General features: G+C 39.9%; 1 long non-coding RNA gene across 6 annotated transcripts in view; it reads right to left on the reverse strand.

Moving 5' to 3' along the window:
* LOC138735591 (uncharacterized) overlaps positions 1 to 26,982 on the reverse strand; it is a 129,734-nt gene that overhangs the window by 88,810 nt on the left and 13,942 nt on the right. For 5 of the 6 annotated variants that reach the window (XR_011339811.1, XR_011339809.1, XR_011339810.1 and 2 more), the window contains exons 2-3: positions 8,611 to 8,694; positions 3,011 to 3,145 (exon numbers count right to left, since the gene is read on the reverse strand). This is a non-coding gene — a long non-coding RNA (uncharacterized lncRNA). Of the gene's footprint in view, positions 1 to 1,464; positions 2,762 to 3,010; positions 3,146 to 8,610; positions 8,695 to 26,982 lie in introns of those variants that run through there. The other variant, XR_011339808.1, reaches the window with a different exon arrangement.

The following is a 26,982-nucleotide window of genomic DNA, read 5'->3' on the forward strand; positions in this document are numbered from 1 at the left end:
CATGTATCTGCTCCATGCCTGAACTCGCTGTATAATTTGCACATAAATTAAAGTAAATGCCATAGCATTCACTATTCTTGACAGTAAATGATGACTTCAATTTTTCCAAGTGGAGAAAACTTCAACTCATCCATGATTAGATTTTAGCCAATCAGCATGAAACACAGTGATGTAGCAGTGGGATGGAGGGAGATGAAAAGGGAGTTCCTTGTCTTTTCAGTATATACGGAAGCTGACCTCCAATTCAATGAATGATGTCATGAAAAGTAGGTGTAAAGAGAAGGAACAACTCACAACCACGGTTGCACCAACGGGCAGAGTTTGGGAGTGGGGCTGTTTGTCTTTGTGGACTTGAGCAAGTTGCTAATAGGATGATCTCAATCATAATGGTACTTGTTGGGAATGAAGGTGAAATGGATGAGGGATGAGGTTTATGTTGAAGGTTAATGGAAAAGGAAATATTTGGTCTCTAGAATGAGCTATTTTTGGAAGAGGAATGAGGCAAAATATTACTGAATGTGATTCAACGATGACGGAAATCTAAAACATCGATTCATAAATATGTTAAAGTTTGTGATCACTTCATGAAGCTCAAATAATATTCAATTTTGTTTTCCATGTAAAGCTCCTTATAAGGTAACATGAAACTTCATGTTCAATACTGTATACAGTATGGCAACCTGATTTGGTTGCAATAATGCCTTTATTTATTTATTTTATTTATTTTAAACTGTTCATTAAAATGCTTTCAAAGCAAGATGTACCTGAATCTGGCTGAGAAGGATCTATATTTTTCACTTTTCACAATGTGTTATCAACATACAAAACACTTAAGCATTATAACGTATTGATGTGTATGAGGCAGAGAGTTTGGAATTCAGATAGAAAGTTAGTTAGTGAAACATCTAAACAAAATTATTACAAATGTACACTGTAAATTGATAACCTATTAAATAAATAGATGAAGAAACTACCTTTGGTCAGAACGGGTCAAGCTAGTGGCAGATTTAAAAACAGTATAAAAACTGTGAATTTTTTTAACTCATTAACTTGTTGAATTTGTCAACTCGCCCCCTGCATCATATTTGACTCCATCAAACCCCAAGTATTCATGGGCAAAGCCAACAAATCTGGTTGGATGATGGCCACTTTTCCCTCTTTTCCAGGAAAATTTTGGCCGTTTTTCTTAAGGGAACATTGTAATGTAAATAATTTTCCTTTACATAATAATAGATTTGCTTTCAGTCTTTTAGACTTAGTATAAATAAATTACAGAACAGCTATAATAAAGAAATGAAAGAGAATCAAAGAAGTTAAATATTTTGGAATCCTTTAAATATAAATACTTTGTATTCTTAATGAGATCATAAATCGAAAAAGCACAATAATAGCTGTTTTATTGTTTGATGAAATATGGTTTAAGATATTACGATTCTTATAATAAATTGGCAAGACAATATAGAATAAAATGCTATTCATCTGTCACTTTTATTTCTCTTTGCTCAGACTTAAACGAGTTACTTCCTTGAAGTTTATTACTGATAGGAAATACAATCAGAGGGCAGTGAAGAAAGAGTTGTGGTAGAAGGAATAGATGAATCAGTCTTTCCTCACGGTGAATCCATGCATGAATGCACAATGCAATACCGGCTGCCTTCTCAGAGGATTGAGCCAAAGGTTTTGTTGCAGTCAGAGATCAATGGCATTTGCTGTTTATGTCCACATGCCGGAGCAATTTCAAGCAAGAGAAAATACATAATTAAAAGGGAAAATCCAAAAGTTGCTGTCAGAGGTGTATCATTTGATCACTCACTCTCATGAAAATGGCATTTTGCTGTTTGGCTGAGTTTAGAAATTCCTGAAATAGATTAAAGTAAATTCATCACCGAAGTCCAGTCCAGTCATGTGGACGACTGTCACAGCACCGACATGTCTTTTGTCAGAGCTGCAGGGCTATCTCCTTGACACTCTTCAGGCTGAGGCTATCACTTGTGAACAATAATTACTTACTTCCACTTCAGTTTTGTGGGTTCGGAGGTGACTAATGAGGCCAATGTGAGAAGCACAGACTATTCGACGGACGGGACAGGTGTCAGCCAATAGGGCAGCTGGATGGGTAGATTGTGTGGAGGTGCTTATATAAGGTCTCTTGGTTTCACCATCAGAGACTCCTTTCAGGACTCTTTGCATATTGTTTTTGAATATTTATTTTCTGTATTGCACGGTCAGTTTGGTTACATTTTCTTCTTTCTTTACTTTTCTCTCTGTGGAATACGTATCTTTTCTTCACTACAGTTTTTTTGCACCACTGATAAGTAGAAATTCTGCCTGGCCCGCAGGAAAAAGAATCTCAGGGATGCATGTACTCTGACAATAAATCTGAACTTTGACTTTGAACTTTGATTACTCTAAGATCTTTATACCGTTCCAAGTGCTCCTTCTCCACTCTGAGCAGTCATTGACCAGAGATTCCCAGGAATCAGTAGGGATGTTTAATCTCCTCAAGTAGGTACAGTAAAACTCCTGGTATCTGCCACGTATGGGGATTGGTAGATGCCTGATAAGTGAATTTTCTGGTTGCTTGAGGTTGGACGTTGCATGATGGGCAAACTAACAGCAAGGTGTGCCAATTTGAAACATTCATGTTTTTACCTATTTATTTTCTGCTTTTATTTTTTGCTGGTTGCTTGAATTCCAGAGAGCTGGACGTCCATAGATCCACATTGAAAAACGGCAATTTGGCCTCAGCTTATTCTCTCTACTTTGGAGCATTTAAAAGACATAGCATTATGTGCAATGATAAAAAGCATAGCATGTTAAATGTGTCACATGGTGGTTAGTAGCAACTAATTGAAGTAACAGCTGATCAACTTGAAACATTTCTTATTTATCATTAGTAATGCTGCTTGCATTAAAAGATGAGCCAAGATAAGAAAATAAACAGAGGACAGTGGGAAGTAACTTCAAACTGCAATTAAATCTCTATCTAGAAATTACTGAAAACAATTACCTATGAGTGCCTGCTGCCTCAATTATCCAAGGGGAACAGCTGCCTTCCTTCATTTCTTCCTGCTCCTCATCTTCATCCTCACTGTGGTTTAGTAAGTCATGAGGTCACCTACCTCCCTGTTGCTTGATGAGTATTCTACGAAAACACATCACGGAAGTGGTTATTTTAGGCCTTACAGTCATCGAGAACCCTAAGAGGCTGACAGAGTAGATTATGGCAGCTAATGATCAAATCTATCGTCAAGGTTCCACCTTGACAGGATACTTGTTTGCTGCTGTCAGTGAAGCATCTCACTTCTTTCCTTTTTTGATGCCACAAATGTTAAGACATGATGAACGGGTTGCACAAAAACACTCACGTTTAAAACCCAAGCTTGTTTAGTGAGACCTGAAAAGATGGTGGACCTTTGAAATGTTACAGATCACATCAAATACAGACGAAAATTGTTCCAGCAAGCTTTTGATATCTAGTTTTCATTTCAAGGTGGACAATTTTACAAACAGTGGCTGTACCTAGCAAATGACAGCTTCTAGGCAATTACATTTCAGAAGAAAAATGAACTACTGGATGAATACTTTTACCACACAAGTTATATCTTCATGAAAAGAAACTCAAGTCATTCAGTCAATAGGTTTATTCCTGCAATTCAGCAAAATGCTCTTTGGTTTTATTGGCTCTTGTTTTATTATATTGTTTAATGTACAGACGAGCAATTTTCTAGCAACTTAATCCTTCCTTCAATTTTTCAAATGGATATTGGACTCTCAGTTTCCACTCAAGTCGCCACGTGGCTTCATTCTTTGGAATGTTTTTTTTGTCCCACCTACCATCAAGAATTTAGCAAGAAGTGCAGAATGTATTCATCTAGCCTAATATGTTTCAATGGGTTCAGGGGCCAAAAATTACACTGAGACTAATGATTCCACCTGGTATCCTATGGGTAATCTACTTCACAAGAATCAGCTCGTCACTAATGCTGGAACTGTTGGGGCCATCAATTGGTGATTGTTCCTGGAATAAATTCATATGAACAAAAAATAAATCTTCACCATCTCACTTGTTTAATGTGAAATTTACTTTATATGTAATCCATAATAAAAATATTTTGTCTCCTTCTTCATTTACATCAAAGTCTCATGCTCTAATTTATTATTTAGTACTTTTAGTTTTATTTAATAATACCTGATTTATACATGCTGTTTATTCGTGGCACATTTATTTTAGATACAATTTCATTATGGATCAATATATTCTGTCATTATTATAAATCATCTGTAAATATCAGGTAAGATGGGAAATATATTCGAATGGGAATTCTAACTGCCTAAGTAGAAAGCAGCTCATGAGGTCTCCCATCTTTCTTTCTCTGAAACAACCAGCAAGAGCTTGAGCCCTCTCAATTTACCAAATTATGAAGGACACAACAGAGGGCCAACAAGAGTTGGCAACTTGGTGTGTATTCTGCAAGGTGCCCCCAGTTCCATACAAGTGAAACATTGCCAAAGCATGCTCACGCCTCGATGAAGGGATCTGGCCTGAAATATTAACCGTTCTTTTTCTGTCACTGATGTTGTTCAAACTGCTGAGTTCCTCCAGCAGATTGTTTGTTGCATCCGATTCTAATATCTGTGGTCTTCTGGGCATCTCCAGTATGCCAATCGTCTGTTCAGTGAGGTCCAGGTGGCAGCGTAGCTCTCCTTACGGACACTTTCTACTTTTGTGCTGATCTTATACCAGAGTCGCCCGTTCAGAGCCGGATCTCCAGCGCTTGACGTCCTGCCTTGCGGAAACTGCCAAAATGTTTGGCCTGGAAGTCAGCCTGAAGAAAACTGAGGTCCTCCATCAGCCAGCTCCCCACCATGACTACCAGCCCCCCCACATCTCCATCGGGCACACAAAACTCAAAACGGTCAACCAGTTTACCTATCTCGGCTGCACCATTTCATCAGATGCAAGGATCGACAATGAGATAGACAACAGACTCGCCAAGGCAAATAGCACCTTTGGAAGACTACACAAAAGAGTCTGGAAAAACAACCAACTGAAAAACCTCACAAAGATAAGCGTATACAGAGCCGTTGTCATACCCACACTCCTGTTCGGCTCCGAATCATGGGTCCTCTACCGGCACCACCTACGGCTCCTAGAACGCTTCCACCAGCGTTGTCTCCGCTCCATCCTCAACATCCATTGGAGCGCTTTCATCCCTAACGTCGAAGTACTCGAGATGGCAGAGGTCGACAGCATCGAGTCCACGCTGCTGAAGATCCAGCTGCGCTGGGGGGTCATGTCTTCAGAATGGAGGACCATCGCCTTCCCAGGATCGTGTTATATGGCGAGCTCTCCACTGGCCACCGTGACAGAGGTGCACCAAAGAAAAGGTACAAGGACTGCCTAAAGAAATCTCTTGGTGCCTGCCACATTGACCACCGCCAGTGGGCTGATCTCACCTCAAACCGTGCATCGTGGCGCCTCACAGTTCGGCGGGCAGCAACCTCCTTTGAAGAAGACCGCAGAGCCCACCTCACTGACAAAAGGCAAAGGAGGAAAAACCCAACACCCAACCCCAACCCACCAATTTTCCCCTGCAGCCGCTGCAACCGTGTCTGCCTGTCCCGCATCGGACTTGTCAGCCACAAACGAGCCTGCAGCTGACGTGGACTTTTACCTCCTCCATAAATCTTCGTCCGCGAAGCCAAGCCAAAGAAAAAGAAATACCAGAGTCAAAAGCTAAGTGTCAACAGGATTATCCATGTCTCCCAGTAGCTCCCTTTTAGTCTGGCATGATGGCTCAAAAGGCAGTTGTTATTCGGAATAGAAGCCTTGGCATTATCTGAATACATTGGAATTCAAGGCCAATTCAAGGTATGCACTAAATAGTGGCCAGAGCCTAACCTTGATTAGCAGGTGATATAATTAGTGGCTGGAGCCTAACCTTGGCGCCTCACAGTTCGGCGGGGAGCAACCTCCTTTGAAGAAGACCACAGAGCCCACCTCACTGACAAAAGACAAAGGAGGAAAAACCCAACGCCCAACCTCAACCCACCAATTTTCCCTTGCAACCGTGCCTGCCTGTCCCGCATCGGACTTGTCAGTCACCAACGAGCCTGCAGCAGACGTGGACAAACCCCTCCATAAATCTTCGTCCGCGAAGCCAAGCCACAGAAAAGGAGCCTAACCTTCATTGACAGGTGATGTGACTTCCAGATCCTTTCCAGACAGGGAGGGGACATGTGACCACCCGCAATACACATATTCCAGACACGGAGGGGGCCACATTTCCTCCAAACACAACAGAGGTTTTGGCACAGCTTCCTGTGACCAACACTCTATAAATCATTAGGAACAAGGCTACCAATCCGTAAAGATCCCTTTATCGAGCAGAGGCGACAAGAGACTTTGCTGCTCTGCTAAATCCTGTGCTTTAAGTGAAAGGGATTAGAAACTTCATTATTGTCTAACTTGCCAACAGTGGTATCAAATTAGTATTACAAACTGAAGCCACAATCTGCCTAATATATATATATTCTGGAATGCACAAACATTCCCCACACTAACGTACTCATAAGGGCAGACAGCTAACATTACAAATATTCACAGACACATTGTTCAGTAAATTGGAAATGAACCAGCACATATAACACCCAAACAACAGTTACTGCAGAGGAAAATTTCACACCCAGCATGTCAGAATGGAACAAGATGATGCTCATGCCAGAACTTAAAGCAAAATTTATTCATCCACAGTGATTTGTAAGTGGACCAACAGGCATAACAGTTGCATGCAGCTCTTTTTGAATGATGTCTTCTCATCCTGAGTTCGTTCATCCACTAAGTTCTTTCCTTTAATAGTCTTTTATTTTCACAGACTGGGAGTTATATCTAATTAAAATATTTAAGGGCAACAATCCCTTGGTCTTACAACCAAAGTTCAGATAATTGTCAAAATTCTACGTTCTATTGGTCTTTCTTTCTCACACACTATTGTTTGGGGATAATGTTCAACAGATTGACTTGTAATTAGAATCTGTAGCAAATACTTGAATATATGACTAAGACATTCTTATAATTGAAGGATGATGCGTGAAAAACAACAAAATATGGCTGTAATAATGGATTTTTTGCGCAAGAATGGATTCAATTAAAAAAACAAAATATTTAATGTGGAGTAAGTTGAGTAAAAGAATAAACCAATAGTATAGTTTATGGTGACAACGATTTGTACTGCATGAAAATCTTAATCCTTCTGAATAATTTTCATTCTTTACCAATTCTTTTTAAGTACATTTTGCAATGTAGAATTGGAAAGAGTGTGTAACAGTGAACAGACAAGGTGTCACAATATGCTATGCATGGATGACACTGACATAGTTCTTGATTCATGGAAGGTTATTTGGCAAATGTCAGGGAGATTATTCCTACTCAGCAAATCCTGCAGCACCTCCAGTCCTCTCCTGGCAAGAAACTTGTTCAGTTGATATGCTTTTCCGTGTAACTAGTAATTCAGTAGTATTTGTAATGCCAAGTTGTTTTGTTTTAATTCTCTTAAAAGCAGAACCGCTGTAAAATACACTCAGTGCTGTTACGGAACACAGCTTAATGAAAGCTGAATTTTAGGTTTGGTTGTGACATCTAATTGTAGATTCTTTGAAGTGATATGACCTGATATCTTTTAAAGGTAGAATAGATAACAAATGGAGGAAAGCAAAAAGTGTTATTTATAGAAATACCTAGAAGAAATCAACACTTTCCCTTGAAAAAAATTATTAAATTTATTCTGGTAGCAATTTCACACCTAACACTAGAGGAAACAAGAATCAATGTGTGATCTATAATATGCAATTTCGCATCCAATTTATTCAAGCAGAACAGATCGTTTTTCCAAATATGGCTCTTTCACATAATTGAAAGACCACACATGGGTTTGGATCTTGCCCAACGAATATTTTCTAAAGAAAGAATTCCGTATCATGCATGTGGTTTGACAGAATAGGGTAAGAGGCAAGAATATCACATATAATTCCACAAGCTATTTATGAGAGGTGTTAATTTACCATCAAATTGCAGTATTATTTCACTGAGTTTTTCCACAATAAAAAAGATAATGTGCGTGGAGAAAAATTGAGTTTCTTTCGAGAAAAGAGAGATCTTTTAAATCTGGTAATATATTGTATTAATATGATTCCTATGGAACCAATGTACTCTGAACAATTAGATGGACTGAGGGTTAATCAGCTAGGCGGTTTGGACTTCCTTCACATTTAGTTCAATAGAAACCCAGGACAGCAAAGATGACTTGAAGAAGAAAGGTCATTTGTTGGCCAGTTGTAAATCACCAATTTGACACCTTTCCATCAAGGTATTCATTTATATGCTCCACCCAGTTTCCTTACTTTGTAGCACAGCCCTCGCCAGAAAACTCTTGATAAACTCATTAACATAGGTGTTGCTGAGGTGCCATCAGTTATGTATTACTAAAGCATGCAAACAGCAGTCAAAAATATTATGAAAGGATGGGTAATTTTGACCATCTCCTTGATTCCTAATGATCACCTGAAACAGCTATTTGGCTATTTTTTAATGAAAATCAAAGTCCTCACCAATTTGTACCGCATTTGCAAACTCTGCCATCTGGATGTTTTGCAGCTGAATCAACAATCCATGAAAAAGACCACTGGAAGAATCTGTTAAAAAAATGAAATAATTAGGTTTCATTTTGCAATTTGAAAAAATGCAATCTGAAATAAAAATAGAAAATGATGAGCATATTCAGCAGGTCTGGCTATGGAGAATGAAACCGCCCAGGTCTAAAACGTTGGTTCACCTTTACATCCTACAGATACTTTGTGTCCTACTGAGTTTCTCCAGCACATCTCTACTTTGCATTTAGTCAATGATTCAGTTTGACGATTTCCCATAAGAACATCTTTGCAATTCTGAGGATAGAAGTGATTTTTTCTGATTTTAGGCTGGTACCGACCAATATCCAAACTGTGATCCCTATTAGGTTCTGTGCTGGGCTTATTTATGACAAAAAGCTTCCAGAATAGAGGAAGATTGCTCCCTTCACCACAACAAATAAGTTCTACCATTCAATGAGAATATATATCATCTGAACTGTAGATCAATTTATCTGTGGTGACTCCATATTCCTCTAGATCCTTGATATTTCGCTTGATCTGAGAGATAGAAAAGTTATTAATTGAATTAACATCCATTTTTTGTGTTAGAGAATATGATTGATTGGATAAAGTAATGTTTTGATAGCAAAAACAAGTATATTGTCATATACATTGCACAATGTACATATGCACTGAAATTCTGACTCGCTGCAGCTGAAGAGGTACTTCAGAAAACTAAGACTACAACAGTATACATAAAGGAGCTCAAGAAGGGCAATGTCTATCGCCCAGTAGAACTCACATCTACTGTGATGAAATGCTTTGAGAGGTTGGCCACAGTTAACCATATAAACATATAACAGTTTAGGGCAGGGGTGTCAAACTCAAATTCACGGAGGGCCAAAATTAAAAACTTGGACTAAGTCGAGGGCCGAACTAAATATTTATTGAAAATTTTCAACAACATCTGCATGTTTTCTCTTCTTTCAACATATGTAATGTTAAACTTTTTCTTATTAAAATAAATGTTTAATAATAGTTTTGGATAAACTCTTTCCAGAAGCATTAACAAATGAGAAATAAAATATTCAATCAATAATATTTCTCTATAGAGGATTTGTCAAATGTTGCTAGTGTGCTGTCGAATAGTAAAATCTGAGGGCTATTGAGATGTGGGAGAATAACATGATTCCTGAAACAATCCAATGGGTGACTGATTGTGGGCATGAACTCTAGCAGGGTTATTTGCCATGCCCTTTTTCCATTGGTACAGAAATCCTTTGATTTACACACTTTTCAAGTTTTATGCCTAATGAGCTTGTATCCAGGTGCAGGACCATTTTTAACCAGGAATATATTGATCACTGTGACATGAAACTATTGGAAGATCGATTTATCCTGAGATTAAAGTTCATAATCCTTACTCAGGCCTGTGTGCGGGAGGGCGGGGTTTGCGGGCGATCGGGTTGGACAACGACAGTGCGGGGGCATCGGCTCTCGCTGCAGGGCGGCATCTCGGCAAATCAGCGGCCCCGTCACCGTGAGTCGCGGGTCGGCCTGCGGCAGGGAGGGGGAGTGGGCCACGGTCCTGGCGAGGTCAGGCCCGAGGCCTCCGGTTCCTGGGCGCTGGGAAGCGGCCTTGGCTTCCCCTGACACCGGCCAGGCCCCAAAACCAGAGTCCACGGTGAGACCCTGCAACGTAAACAGAGGAGGTGGGGGCGATTAGCGGGCTGACGCCAATGCATTCTGGGATTTGTTGTATTACTGTGCATGCGCTATACTGGCGCGACGGCCAGCGGGCCACCTCTAATACATTTTTGAAATGATCTTGCGGGCCAAATATAATTATATCGCGGGCCAGAGTTTGACATGTGTGGTTTAGGGCATGGAAACAGGCCATCTCAGCCCTACAAGTCCTACAATTAACTCACAACTTAGTAAAGATTTGGATTGACTGCAATTCATCTGACACCACAATCACTCCATGTTTTCAACACCATCATACCCTCAATGCTGGTCACAAGCTCCAAAATCTGGACTTCTGTACCCCCCACCCCCAACTCCCCAGCCCGCTCTCCCCTCGCAAATAGATCCTTGATTTCCTCATTAGAAGACCATAGTCAGTACAAATTGGAAACATCATCATGTCCTCTTCAATGACGATCAGCAGAGGTGCTTTAGCCTCTGTTCTATCTGCTATACCCGTGTCTGTGTGGCTTAGGCACAATTCAATTCCTATTGTAAACTTACTGTTGATTCCAGTCGTCATCAGAATCACAGATCAATAAGGAATAGTATGAGAAGAAAATAAATCAGCTAGTAGAGTGGAGCCACAACAACAACATTGCACTCACATTAGCAAAACTAGGGAGCTGATTGTCGATTTCAGGAAGGGGAAATCAGGAGAACGTGAACCAGTCCTTATCAAGGGGTCAGCAGTGGAAAGCGTTAAGTACACTTCAAGTTCCTGGGTGTCAACATTTCTGAAGAACTGTTGTGGGACCTCCATGTTGATGCAATCATGAAGAAGGCTCGCCAGTGGCTATCCTTCATGAGGAGTTTGAGGAGATTTTTGCAAACTTCTACATGTGTACCATGGAAGGCATTTTTACTGGTCGCATCACTGTTTGGAATAGAGATGCCAATGCACAGGACAAGCAAAAACTACATAGAGTTGTGAACTCAGACAGTGTCATCACGGGCATCAGTCTCCATTCCATCAAGGACATCTACAAGAGGTGTCTTAAGAAAGCAGCCTCTATCTTCAAGAACCCTCACCACCCAGGCCATACCCTCTTTTACCATTGGGAAGGAGGTACAGCAGCCGAAAGACAAACAACCAGCGGCACAAGGGCATCTTCTTCCACTCCGCCATCTGATTTCTCAGTGGACAATGATCCACAGACGCTATCTCACTTTCTCTTATGTACTTAGTTATTTATTTTCAAATATAATTTTATAAAATATTTGAACTGTATTGCTACTTCAAAAAAATATAATTCCTGACGTGCTCGTGACAATAAATTCTGATTCTGATACATTGAATAATATACGTGAATTGAATTTCCAATGTTATCAAAATCATGTTACCCTTAGACCATCTATTTTACAAAGAATATAATTTTGATTTCTGTTAACTCTCATAATAGTATCCTTTATATCTGAAAGTAAGTTTTTTTTATTCAACTCCCTCCCGTGGTTGGGCAATGACAGAAAATAAAAAAGTTTCACACAAAAATGCAGAGAAACAAATGCTGAACGGTGTGTGTTTTTAAAAAAAATTCCACTTACTGAGAAGTGCCATTATGATAATTGGTTGTAGAGATGCAGTTAGATTGCTAATGTATACGCTGCTTGCTTGCCCTTTGAATGATTCTGAATTTTGTTATGGAGCAGCATTTCTGACTGAAACTGAGTTGGATCTCACTGGGTCAGTTTTTATTCACTTGAATCGATTCTGTTATGCTTTTATACCAGTCAAGATGAATAAAACTGCCTCTTTGGGTTCTTTAAATAGTTCAGTCAAATCAGGAATGGAACATGTGGAATAAAATAAGTTTATCCACTGATACCGCAGCAGTTTGTTCACTTCTGCAGTTGTTTGGTTAAACAAATTGATAGCAATTTTGTTGGCTCCAACCAAATCAAATATTCAAAGTTAGTTGAGCTCATTGAGAAACACCAATATCTCACATCCAGTTCTACATTTAATTGTATATGATTAACTGCCAGAAGTCACATCAAAATTGTTACAAACTCTGTGGCAGCTTTGAAAAGGATAGCTGAAGTAGTGGAAGGAGGGAATAACTTGGACTTCAAATTGCATTATGCACTTCTGTTAACTTTGTCAGAGGTGACTGAAGGAATGGCAGTGTCAATGGAGCACTGACGCTGTTTCAGTGATGTTTGACCAGGAAATTCTCCCAGATGGTACAGTGCACATGATGAAACAAGGGTGAATTCTTTTTTGCCCAATGTTGGCAGGCACTTAAGGGTGTTATCATAATAGCCTTCAAGATCCATGACTATCTGGTGAAATCTTTCTCCTACACTTTCCAAGATTATCATTATTTCCTTTGCTATATATGATTTTCTGAATTATTCTCGATTTTCCTCGTATGGTCCTGATATGGTCTAACTTGAACTTGGCAAAATGTTATTCTCTTTATATTCTAGCATCTCTCAAACCCCCATGGATCTCTGAAATCTCTTTGCTTCCCTGATTCTGGCCGCTTGTACAACCCTGATTTTAATATCTTTCTGATTGGCAGAATTCAATGGATTGGACCTTAAACTCTGGCATTTCAGAATCAGAATTTATTGTCATAAACAAGTCATGAAATTCAGTGTTTTGTGGCAGCGTCATAGAGAAAACATTCATATTAGAACCATCTTACAACATTTCTACAAAAAAATTAAAATCATGGTTCACAAAAGTCAGGCAGTGTCTTTGGTTTATTAATTATTCAGGAATCTGATGGCAGCAGGGAAGAAGCTGTCTTTCCCAATGGTAGCAGAGTGAAGAGGGCATGGCCTGGGTGGTGGGGGTCTTTGAGAAGAGAGGCTAATTTTTTAAGACCCTGACTCATGTTGATGTCCTCGATGGAGCCTGAGATGTCACAGGCCGAGTTAACCAACCTCTGGAGTTTATTCTGAGAGTTGGCATCTCCATAGCAGCCAGTGATACAGCCAGCCAGAATGCTCTCCACAGTACACCTGTAGAAGTTTACGAGAGTTCTTTGTGATCTCATCAATGTGGAGGCTCCAGGACAGATCCTTGGAGATGTTGACACCCAGGAATTTGAAGTTCTTGACCCTCTCCACTACTGAGCCTTCGATGAGGACTGGGTCGGGTTCCCCTGACTTCCTCCTGAAGTCCACAATCATCTCCTTGGTTTTGCTGACGTTGAACGCAAGGTTGTTGTCATTACACCATTCAATGAGCTGATCTGTCTCCCTCCTGTACGTTTCCTCATTGCCGTTTGTGATTCTGCCGACAACTGTGGTGTCATCTGCACACTTGAAGATGGCCTTGGAATTGTCACTGGCCACATGGGTGTATAATGAATAGAGCAGTGGATCCTTCGGGTGTTCCCTCTTTTGGCCATATGTGGATTGATACCAACATGTGTATTTATAACAATCCCATTGGGAATCTTGGCCCAATTTGTCATGTTAAAGGTTACATTTTTCTTGCTCATGTGCGCTGTAATCTCTGTTGTTGACTTGAATACCCATAGGCAATGGTTTAGATTTAAGAATTTACACTTGGGAAAATCTCCAAGGACCTTTTAAAAAAAACAGCCAAAGATGCTGAATGGAGGAAGCAGCATATTTCATGTAAGCGCTCATGTTAACATATCACAAACTAGAATGTGAAGGGTAATACTGGACTATAACCGAGACACACAGAGAACTTCATTATAAAAGTCCATTACTGTGGAGTAGAACCATAGAATGCTATAGCACAGAAAACAGGCCATTCAGCCTCTCTAGTCTGTGCCAACCATAATCTCCCTAGTACCAATGGCCTGCTCCCATACCATAACCCTCCAGTCCTTTTCCATCCATGCTCCTATCCAATTTACTCTTAAAACACACAATCGAGCCTATATTTACCCCATCAGATGTCACAAGATTCACAAGACAAAGGAACAGAAGCAAGCCACTAGGCCCATTGAGTCTGTTCTGTAAATCTACACTAAGCTACTCTACACTAGTTCCAATTTCTGGCCTTTTCCCCATATCCCTTGATGCCCTCATTAATGAGATACTTGTCTATTTCTCGTTTAAATACTCCCAGTGATCTGGCTTCCACTGCTGTATGTGGCAGTGAGTTCCACAGATTCACGACCCTCTGGCTAAAGAGGTTCTTCCTAATGGATAACCTATAATTTTCAGACTATGTCCCCTTGTCCTCACCCACCAAAGGAAACATCTTACCCACATCCACCCTATCTAAACCTTTCAAAATACAAAAAGCCTCTAATGAGATCTCCTCTCATTCTCCTACACTCCAATGAATACAACCCAGGAGCTGCCAAACACTCCTAATACGTTAGCCCTTACATTCCGGGAATCATCCTAGTAAATCTCCTCTGCACCCTCTCCAACAACATCACATCCTTTCTAAGATAAGAGGCCCAAAACTGCACACAGTACTCCAAATGAGGTCTTACCAGTGCCCCATAGAGCTCATCAACACCTCTTTACTCTTATACACTATTCCACCATCTGAGTGAAAAACATCCTCCGAATGTTCTCCCTAAACTTTTCCCTCTTCTGTTTAAAACTATGACCTGGTATTTATCTCCCCCAATCTAAGTCGAAAAAGCCTATTCACATCCACTCTGTCTATACTTTATAATCTTGTAAACCTTAATCAAGTTTCCCCACATTTTTCTTCGCTCCAAGGAATAAAGTCCTAGCTTGTTTAATCTTTCTCTGTAACTCAACCCCTGAAGACCCAGCAAAATTCTAGTAAATCTTCTCTGCACTCTTTAAATCTTATTGATATCTTTCCTGTAGTTAGGCACCCAGACCTGCCCACAATATTCCAAAATTGGCCTTACCAATGTCTTGAACTACTTCAACACAACATCCCAACTCCTATACTCAATACTTTGATTTATAAAAGTTAAGATAACAAAATTGGTGGGCCAACTTTGGAATATTGTGTGCAGTTCTGGTCTCCAACTTATAGGAAGGATATAAATAAGGTAGAGAGGGTGAAAAGGTTTACAAAAATGTTGCCTGCATTGCAGTATCTTGTATACGGAGAAAGATTGAATAGACTGGGACTTTATTCTTTGGAGCGTAGAAGGTTGAGAGGGGACTTGATAGAGCTATTTAAAATTATGAAGGGAATAGCTAAAGTAGATGTGAAGAGGCTCTTTCCCCTGAGGGTAGAGGAGTTTGGAGCAAGGGGTCATAAGTTAAGCGTTAGGGGACAAAACTTTAGGAGTAATATAGAGGATGCTTCTTCACTCCGTGAGTGGTGGCTGAGTGGAATGATCTTCAGGAAGAGGGTCAATTCTGTCATTTAAGAGGAGGTTAGATGAGTACATGGATGTGAGGGGGTTGGAGGGTTATGGGCAAGGGAGTGGGTAGGTAGAACTAGTGGAGTTTCAAGTAAATCAGTGCGGTCTAGAAGGGCCGATACGGTCTGTTTCCGTACTGTAAATTGTTATATGATTATATGAAAAGCTTTCTTTACAACCCTGTCCACAGGTGACGCCACCTTCAGGGAATAATTTATCTGCACTCCTAGATCCCTCTGATCCTCCGCACTCCTCATCATTTACTGTATATCTCCTACCTTAGTTTGCCCTGTGGAAGTGTATCACCTCACACTTGTCTATATTAAACTCCATCTGCCACTTTCTGGCCCATTCTCCGAGCTGGTCCAGATCCCTCTGTAAGAAGCTTTGATAACCCTCCTCACTGTCCACAACGCCTCCTATCTTGGTGTCATCAGCAAATTTGCTGATCCAATTCACCATGTTATCATCCAGATCATTGATGTAGACAACAAACAACTATGGTCCCAACACGGAGCCCTGAGGCACACCACTAGTTACAGGCCTCCAATTCAAAAAGGAACCGTCCACTACCACCTTCTGCCTTCTCCCATTCAGCCAATTTTGAATCCAGTTTACAACTTCTCCTTGGATACCTAGTGTCATAACCTTCTGAACTAACCTCCCATGTGGGACCTTGTCAAAAGGTTTACTAAAGTCCATGTTCACAACGTCTTTCCTTCATCCACCTTCTTGGAAACCTCCTCATAAAATTTCACAAGATTTGTTAAATACGAACTACCACACACAAAGCCATGTTGACTATACTTAATCCCTTGTTTCCTCACACCTTGATGAAGGGCTCAAGCCCAAAACATTGGTGATGTATCTTGACCTTTGCTACATAAAGACACTGTTTGACCTGCTGAGTTCCTCCAGCCTTTTTACACTTAACCACGGTGTCAATAGAATCCCGTGTTTTACCCCATCCTTAATCAGCCCATCACTGTCCAAATGCCTATATCCTGTCTCTCAGCAATTCTTTGTAATAATTTACCCACTACTGATGTCAGGCTCACTGGCCTATAGTTACCTGATTTATTTTTGGAGCCTTTTTTAAACAACGGGACAACACGAGCTACCCTCCAATACTCTGGCACTTCACCCGTGGCTAAGGAGATTTTGAATACATTAGCCAGGGCCCCTGACATTTCTACACCAGTCTCCCTCAAGGTTCAAGGGAATATCATATTCGGCCTGGGTGATTTATCTACCTTTATTTCCTGTAAAGCAGCAAACATCTCTTCCTCTTTAATCTCCATTTTCCCTGACTCTTCGGTTTGATTCCCTTTCTTCTTTACGCACTATGCCAGTTTCCTGAGTAAATACGGATGCAGAAAACTATTTAAGATCTCCCCCATTTATTGTGGCTCCACACATAATCGACCACTCTGATCCTCTAGGGGACCAATTTTGTCCCTTACTATCCTTTTACTCTTTACTTATAGAACTCCTTGGGTTTACTTTCACATTATCTGCCAGAGCAACCTCATGTCTTTTTTTACCGTCCTGTTTTCTTTCTTGAGTATTTTCTTGCTTTTTCTGTACTCTTCAAGAACCTCATAAGCTCCTTGTTGCCTAAACTTGCTCTACATCTCCCTCTTCTTCTTAACCAGATCGCCAACATCCCTTGAAAACCAGGGTTCCCTTTTCATTTTATCATAACAGGAACAATTTCACCCTTGAAGGCCATCTACTTTCCCAACATACCCTTGCCTTAAAACAACACATCCCAATCCACTCCTTCTAAATCCTTTCCCATTTCCACAAAATTTGCCTTCCTCCAATTTAAAATCTCAATATGAAGACCAGATTTATCTTTTTCCATAAATAACATTAAGCTAATGACATTATGGTCACTTGACCCAAAATGTTCACCTATAAATACACCTGTCACCTGACCTTCCTTGTTCCCTAATAGAAGATCAAGTACTGCATCCTCTCTTTGTGGTACCACTATGAATACTGCACATTTTTGACATGTACAAACAATATACCATATATACTCATGCAATATTTGTAGACCATTTTTTAATATTAAATTTATGGAGTCGACAATTACACGGATACTACATTTGACCGTGGTAAATATTTGCGTTATCAGAGATGTCAGGAGCTCTGATGGGTGGGTAGCCAGGAACATGTGCGAATTCAGCATTCGAGGAGTCATCATCGTTCATGGGAATGGGAGCATTAATGGGCGACCAACCAGGGTCGAGGCGTGAGTTCACGATCAAGGTGTTGGGAGCTCTAGCCTGTGAGCAGCTGAGGCTGAGAAGAGAGTCTAGGATTGACTTTTACAAGAGATATATGGAAGATTTAAGATTTTTTGGCCAAAAATAAGGACTTGACTTTTACATGCTATCGACTTTTACATGAGTAGATATGGTTCTGAACCTATGGCTTTTAAATAAACATCCCAATTTTTAGTTTTGAACCATCATCACTGACATTACAATTTTCTTTCTTCTGTATTTCAATATATTTTTTCATATGACAGTCTAAAGATAACAAACATAAGAATTGTTCAACAGCACTTGTACCGTACTTTAGTCAGATTACCATCTGACAGCTTCTTTCATCAGCGTCAATCCCTTGAGATTGCCATTCCAAACAGCAGAAAAAAATCAAGTTAAAATGAATTTTATTTTCTCATGAATATATAATGGAAAGCAGTAACAAGGAAAAGGTCAAAGGTAAAGTCACCACTGAGGATAGCGGAAGACTTGACTTGATGGAACATTCTCCCACAGAGCCATTATTTCTCAATTTAAGCAAAGCAGCGAGACCACATGGTAAATGATCAAGTATAATATCAGGAATGTGACGGAGGCCACAAGATCAGTAATTTAGTGACAGCTTAATTTGTTTCAAGTATTGTGATTGTTGGCTGCACTGAGAGTTAAATTAATGTTGCTCATTTTTATTGAGCTTCATTTTGGCCATTTCATTGTCCACGAATGTGACACAGGTGCCTAACCTTTAATCCGAAATTCCGAAAACTGGCAACCTCCAAAAATCAGTACTTTTTTCAGTGTATGACATCTGCTCATCAAAGATGGAGTTTGGTGCCAAACGTGACCTGATGTGACCCTCACTCAACTCCTGTGTATCCCATTGTGTCCTGCATCACTAACTAGTGGTATCATTGCTTTATAAGTACTCCACCTGTCCAGCATGACACTCGTTGGAATATATCGTGTTGTTCTGCTTCTTTGTAAGATGTATACTGATGCCCGTCCAGGATCGCGCCGCTTTCCGTCGGCCCATTGGCTCAATAGCCTTCATCGCTACCCATAATCCCCCACCCAGCTGAAACACCATTCCACTCGGTGCCATTCCACTGGCACTGGTACAGTGGGAGAAAGAGAGAGACACGGCAGTGCAACTCGGACGGGGGGGGGGGGTGACGGGAGCATGACTCGGGCAGGTGGGGTAGAGGGACCAAAATCAAAATGATTCCAAAATCTGGAAGATTCCAAACAACAGCAGGTGCCCAGTCCTGATAATCTGGGATAAAAGGTTAGACACCTGTATGTTAGTATATTCGATCAGTGGACAAAGAACATTGAGCATCGGCACAACAAATGAAGAATAAAATCAGCCCCATTATTTTCCTTTGTTTTTGTATTTATTTTATAACGTGAAGTTACAGTAGATATTACATATGCAGGAGATGTATGATGAATTTGATAATATGTTTGGTAAATGATAGGTAAGCTATGACAGTAGAACACGAGTTCATGTCGAAGATTCCACAGACGCCGGGGCCTTGATATTAAACCACTCGCGACAGGCAGAAGAAAGTCAGGTTCCTATATTAAGTCTGATACGGTGGTCTGCTAATTATTCTCTCTGGCTTTGAGGAAGAAATTTACAGAGCCTATACTGTTGAGCTTAGATCTCTTACCCTGGCACTTGCTGCCTGCCTTGGCCCCATTGTCTACTCTGATTTAGAATTGAGACTAGAGCATAGATCTTCCAATGAAAACTATTAACTCATGGATTCAGAGGTTTGCTCATAGGAGGGCTAGCAGCATCAATAACACATCCAATTATGATCTACACTGCATGGACAGATTTTGTGGTTTTTATAATGGGCATTCACAAATTGAAATAAACAGTAATGAGCATGGAGAGCAGAGGCTCGGCAATATAGTGCCTGAAGCAGACAAGCATATCAGTTACCCTTCTGCTTTTCCATTTGTAGACTCATTAGCTAGCAGACCCTTACGCTGTGTTCAAGAACAATCTGAACAGCATCCTTGGAGATTGGAAGTTGCACTCTGCAAAAGCTGTTTTTGGAAATGAAGAGCACATCCTGGTTATCATCTCTTTAACGTCATATGACTTCATAGCTTGGTACAACAACCACACCACCTACAAAATTACTGGGTTGTATAAAAAGGGGCAATAAGCCAGCATTCAGCAGGGAGATTGAAAACTTGGCTGAATGGTGCACCAACAACAACCTCACATTCAATATCACCAAAACCAAGGAGCTGATCGTTGACTTCAGGAAAGTCAGAGGTGTACATTCCGGTGATCATTGGGGGATCAAAGATGGAGAGGCTGAGCAAATTGAAGTTCTTGGCAGTCACTATTTTGGAGGACCTTTCTTTGACCCATCACATTAACAGTATCATGAAGAAAGTACAACATCTCTACTTCCTCAGGAGTTTGAGGAGGTTTGGCATGACATCAAAAACCTTGGAAAATTTCTACAGATGTGTGGTGGAAAGTGTGCTGATCGGCTGCATCACGGTCTGGTATGGGGACACCAATACCCCTGAGCGTAAAGCCCTTGCAAAAGGTCATGGACACAGCCCAGGACATCACAGGTAATACTCTCCCCAACAGCGAGAATATCTATAGGGGATGTTGCCGTTGGAGAGCAGCAGCAATCATCAAGGATCTACACCACCCAGCACAAGCTCTGTTCTCACTGCTGCCATCAGGAAAGAGGTGTAGGTGCCACAAGACTCACACCACCAGGTTCAGGAAAAGCTGCTCCCCTCCACTATCAAACTCCTCCATAATAAACTTAATCAGGGACTCATTTAAGGACTCCTACTTTTGCACTTCATTGATATTTTTTATCTGTATTTCACAGTCAGTTTGTTTACATTTTTCTATTTGTTTACATTTGTAAATTGTTTTCAGTTGTTTTGTACTACCAATAAGTGGTTATTCTGTCTCACTTGAAGGAAAAAGAACCTCAGGCTTGTATGTGATGTCATGTATGTTTTCTGACAATAAATCTAAAATGTAATTAATCAATGATTTATAAATTATGTGAACTTTATTTCTGCTGTTAAAATCATTTTAAAAATTATATATAATATAATATAATATATAATATATATAATTAAAACGGCTCCTAGAACGCTTCCACCAGCGTTGTCTCCACTCCATCCTCAACATTCATTGGAGCGACTTCATCTCCAACATCGAAGTACTCGAGATGGCAGAGGCCGACGCTGCTGAAGATCCAACTGTGCTGGGTAGGTCACGTCTCCAGAATGGAGGACCATCGCCTCCCCAAGATCGTGTTATATGGCGAGCTCTCCACTGACCACCATGACAGAGGTGCACCAAAGAAGAGGTACAAGGACTGCCTAAAGAAATCTCTTGGTGCCTGCCCCATTGACCACCGCCAGTGGGCTGATCTCGCCTCCAACCGCGCATCTTGGCGCCTCACAGTTCGGCGGGCAGCAACCTCCTTTGAAGAAGACCGCAGAGCCCACCTCACTGACAAAAGACAAAGGAGGAAAAACCCAACATCCAACCCCAACCCACCAATTTTCCCCTGCAACCACTGCAACCGTGTCTGCCTGTCCCGCATCGGACTTGTCAGCCACAAACGAGCCTGCAGCTGACGTGGACATTTACCCCTCGATAAATCTTCGTCTGCGAAGCCAAGCCAAAGAAGAAGATACCAAGATCAGACAAATTAAATTAAAAAATAACTGAAATATTCTTGATTAACTGATAGTTATATTAAGATGTGATCGTCGTTTAGGTTGCACTAACATTTGGATTGTAGCAATGGAATGTTTCCAATAAATATCCATTGAACTTTTCAAAGCAATTACTGGTGATGGAGATGTTTGTGGGCCTGAACAGTCGCAAAGAGCAATGGTCCTGATGGTGATGTGGATCTGACAGGAAGAAAACTGGCTCACTGTGCATACTCTCTCTTAATGTAACTGTAATGCTCTTGTCAGTGTTCCTGAAAGATCTAGGTTAAAAATAGCCTGGCAAATGATGATGTTTTCTGTCAAATATCTTTTATTTAGAGAATTGTAAGTATGTTAACATTGATATTGATATGTAGGTTTGAGTTCAGTAATATTTTTAAATCAATATGCCATAATATGGGTTTAAAAAAAACACTACCAGAAAATACCAGAATCTTTCATCCTTTCCTGTATTTGCAATTTATTTTCTTGGAATTATTATGGGCTTCCACCAAAGTTTTTCAAATAAGTTTACATTCAGATATTACACATCACTTAAATCTATTTTCTCATGCAGTCTGTAAACAAGCCAACTTAAATAAGCAAGTGAAATGACGGCGAGAATCAGTAACCCACGTTCATTGTGCTACGCATTGTTGTTGCTTCAGCACAGGAAAAGAATGTTGCATTTTATTGTTTGCATGAATTTTTTGACATCATGTTACCAAGAGTAATATACTGATTGAAATGGACAGCAGTGGGTTGATTTTTTTTTCTATTTAGAACATTAACTATAAAATCTGCAGATGCATATTTATGGAACTATTTTTAGTGCAGACCATATCATCCCATTTACATTATGTCACCATGCCATCAATTTTTCTTAAAATGCATTTCTTGAGTAAATATTCCATATGCTATTATGCATTTTCATCCTACAAGATGCATTGGCCTTTAAACATTATCTTTATGTCTCCATAGAGCCTTTTCAGAGGCTTGGACGAAGCTGCTTTTTTAAGACATCACCTCATGTTCATATCCTCCATGGAGTGAAGTCTGGTGCCTGTGATGTTGTTATTAGCAACACTCTGGAGTTTTTTCCTGAGCATTGGCACCTCCTAACCAGACAGTGATGCAACCAGCCAGATTGCGCTCCATGGTACCCCTGTGGAGGTTTTCGAGAGTCTTTGGTGACATACCGAATCTCCTCAAACTCCTCACAGGGTAGACCCTTTGGAGAGCTTTGTTCATGATTGCATCGACATGAAGCTACAGGACAGATCCTCAGAGATGTTCACACCCAGAAATTTGTCTGCTTCTGGCCCATATCCCTCTGTCTTTCCTATCCATGCATTTGTCTAAATGTAATTGTACCTGACTCTGTTACCTCCTTTGGCAGCTTGTTCAACATAGATATTCCCTTCTCTGTAAGAATGTTTCCCTTCAAGTCCCTTACCCTGGAAGAGCCAACCTTACCAAACTTAACTGTGACCATTCACCTTACCTATGCGTCTCATGATTTTATATACATCTATAATATAATCCCTCAAAACTCCTACATTCCAGAGAAAAAAGCCAGTCTCTCCTTACGTCTCAAGCCCTCCGCTCTCTCTCGTCATAATATGAACACGTTTTTGCCACCATGAGCTCTCCCAGCTGTTGAATTTGGTGGTGGTAAAACAGGCAGTATTGTTGTGGGGAAACTGCTTGGTTCTCTTTTGAGGTTACCTCTACATCTTTGTCTTTAACATTGCCACTCTTAGTTTCCTGGAGTTAGTGTACATGGGGGGCTGCACTGATTCTGGATCCCCAGGGTAGCTGAGTTTCATTTTTTGGTTCATAATGCCTAGTACCCCCAGAAATAGGGTGTATTAATCCTGTTTTGACCAACACATTGATTTCTGTTTTGATTCTTTTTTGATTGAGGTGCCTTGTCAACAATCACCATATTTTCATAGAACATTGAACACTACAACACAGTACATGACCTTCGGCCTTTGATGTTGTGCTAACCCATATATTCCAAAAAAGGTACTAAACCCTCCTTACCCCGTAACCCTCAACTTTTCTTCTATCCATGTGCCTGTCAAAGAGTCTCTTAAATGCCCCTAATGTTTCAGTGTCCACCACCATCTCCAGCAAGGCATTTCCTCCTTGATACTCAATTGTCCAAATGAAACTTCAGGCAGCACTAATGTTGGCCTGTTTACCAGCATTTCTCTTGTCTCTGGTAAATTTCCTTCCCCTCAGCTGCCTCCAAATTGGGTTAAGTGGTTATTTTCGGATGTTCGTACCATTTCTCCTCCTTACTATCTTGGTGTCTTATTACAGGAGAGGGTGAAGAAGTGATTTACCAGTATGTTGCCTGGATTGGAGAATGTGTCTTATGAGGCAAGGTTAACAGTGTTAGACCTTTTCTCTTTGGACCAAAGAAGAATGAGAGGTGCACAGGCATGGATAGGGTGAAGAACCAACACCTTAAATTGTAATAAATTCTCAATCACTTTTAATCCCAGTCATTGGGGCTGATCTTAATTCCAATAGGTCATTATAAATACATGATATTACTCCACTGTGAATGAACTGTAAGTTAAAGAATAAATGAAAAATATTTGAATTTGAGATTTGAGGAACATCAGAAAGTTTGGACTGACAAAATGCCTAACTTGTAAATATTTTTTAAAAAAACGTCTATTTGAAAGATTAAATTTCACTGTCAATTGCTCAAAAGAGGCAAAGTTATCATGAACAAAAAGATCTTTATAACTTTTGATACCTAATCTATACCATTCCTTAAAGCCTGCATTTAACACAGACGGCTGAAAAAGATGGTTATCTATAATGGGTCGAGCAAGAGAAAAACTGTTATAACCAAAAAAAATTTCTAAATTGAGCCCATATTCTCATTATTGGATTAGAACATAAGAACATAAGAAATAGGAGCAAGAGTCGGCCATCCAACCCGTCGAACCTGCTCCACCATTCAATAAGATCACGGCTGATCTGATCATGATTATGTGTCAATTTAGAAAATAAAAGGGGTAAAAAGTAACCTAAAATTGCCTAAATAGATGACTTTTTAGAAAAATTTAGTTCCATTTCTACCCAAGAAAGGCGATTCACTAATTTATCAAGATGTAATAATAAAAGTAGATTACGTATATTAATCACCCAATAATAAAATAGAAAATTTGGAAGTGATAACCCCCCCATTCCTTAAAGTCTTTTGCAGATTGGCTTCATTTATATGTGGTTGTTTTCCCTGCCATATGTATGAATTAATAACTAAGTCTAATGAGTTAAAGAAGTATTTAGGAATGAAAGTTGGTAAGACTTGAAAAAAGTACAGAAATTTAGGTAAAATGTTCATTGATACAACCAATCTTTGAAATAGATAATGGTGATCATCCAATAATAGTTCTTTAATCTGATTAAGTAATACCAAAATATTTTCTTTCAATCAATGTTTATAACTTTTCGTAATTCTAATTCCTAAATATTGGAATTGGTTTTTCATGGAAAATTAGGATACCTTAATAGTTCACTCTTGTGCAAATTTAATTTATAACCTGAAAAATTTGAATGCCTATAAAAAAAAGGATAGCAACCAGTTACAATTCTGGACACAGTGGTGAGATCACATGTGCTCAGACTAAAAGCTTCAGTGTGTTCCATACTTCTCAGACACAAATTGGGAAAAAAATAACAGTTCTGTATAGAAGTGCCAGCCAGCCATTGGGCTGATTCAACCCATTACTTAAAATTGTTGCTTCTTTAAGAGAGACAAATTTTTCTTTATTTACTGCTTATTTTTTTAACATTCCTTTTACATAACAGTGAACCAATGCTGCCCTCTACTGAATTTTGTTTGTCTGCCCTTCAAAGATAAAGTGTAATTCTAGTGCCCTCTACAGTATGATAATACCTTCTGGCATTTTTTGCAATTTCCTAATCTCATAGTGTTGAAAATACATTGAAATGTGAACAAAATTTGAATTTATCACCTAATCTAACTTTCAAAAATATTTGATCTGCCAAATGGACTTACTTCCCTTGGGAGGGTAAAAATTCATTTGTCCCTTTGAAGAGTAAGAACGAGCTAACTCACTTATTTAGCATTAAATATTTAGGATCACCTGTAAGGGAAGTTATAGATTTGATTCATCCACTTGTTCATATCATTAAATATCCAATGGCTAAAATAAATGGGCAACATCATACCAACTCCAACCTTGAAGTGCGCGTATGCACAATACCAACAGGAGTCACTAAAGCAGACCAAAACTCTTCCTGGAGCATGAAGGTCAACTAAAGGATTTCTATCCCTGTCCCATTGGGTCAGCTTTTTTGACTCAGGTCAGGGAACAGATTTCAGAGCATACAATTAAGTTAATTCTAGCTGAACTAGATGCTAAAGAGTCAATAAAATGTTACTTACTTTATTTTTAAAATAACTTGAATATAAAATGATCACCTAAAGCTCCTGACTAACAGAAATGGTTCCTGAAACATGTCTTCCACTCTGCAGATATTCAGTGGTCATAAATGACCTGAGATCTGAAAGTGAATTTTTATTCATCGAAAAATCCCCACTATATAAAAAAATCAAGGTAGTAGAACTAGAGAGAGGGAGTGGTTCAGATCTCCGCTTTGAAACTAAACTAGTTACAGTAGGAAGTAAAATCAACACGTTGGCTTCAAATCGAGGCTCATCCAAGACCAACTGCCATCACAACTGTCACATCACAAGCTGTGATGGAAAAGTGGGACTAGGTGGCACAAATTGGAAGCTGAATTCATGCAATTATTAGTTCACCATATCTTGATATAAATATTGAAAAAATGAGCTTATTCACACTACCTAACATCTCAGGGCTATGTGCTCAGCCCACTCCTGTTCACACTACTGACCCACGAATACATTGCCAGATCCAACTCCAATAATGTCAGCAAGTTTTCAGATGACACAACGGTAGTTGGCCTCATCAGCAATAATGATGAGTCATGAGTCATATGATACAGAAGGAGTGGACTATCTCATAATATGGGGTAAGAATGACAACCTGAGTCTTAATATGGACAAGACAAAAGAGATGATCATGGACTTCAGAAGGACCACTACACATCAGTAACTCTGTAGTGGAGAGCACCAAGTTATTTGGAGTCCATTTTACTAATGACCTATCATAACTTAGACACACAGCACAGTAACAGGCCATTTCAGCCCACATGTCCGTGTCGTCCAATTTACACCCAATTAACCTACACTTTCAGTACGTTTTGAACGGTAGGAGGAAACAGAAGCCCTTGGG

The sequence above is a fragment of the Narcine bancroftii genome, chromosome 6 (assembly GCF_036971445.1).
Source record: "Narcine bancroftii isolate sNarBan1 chromosome 6, sNarBan1.hap1, whole genome shotgun sequence".
In the NCBI taxonomy this organism is placed as follows: domain Eukaryota; kingdom Metazoa; phylum Chordata; class Chondrichthyes; order Torpediniformes; family Narcinidae; genus Narcine; species Narcine bancroftii.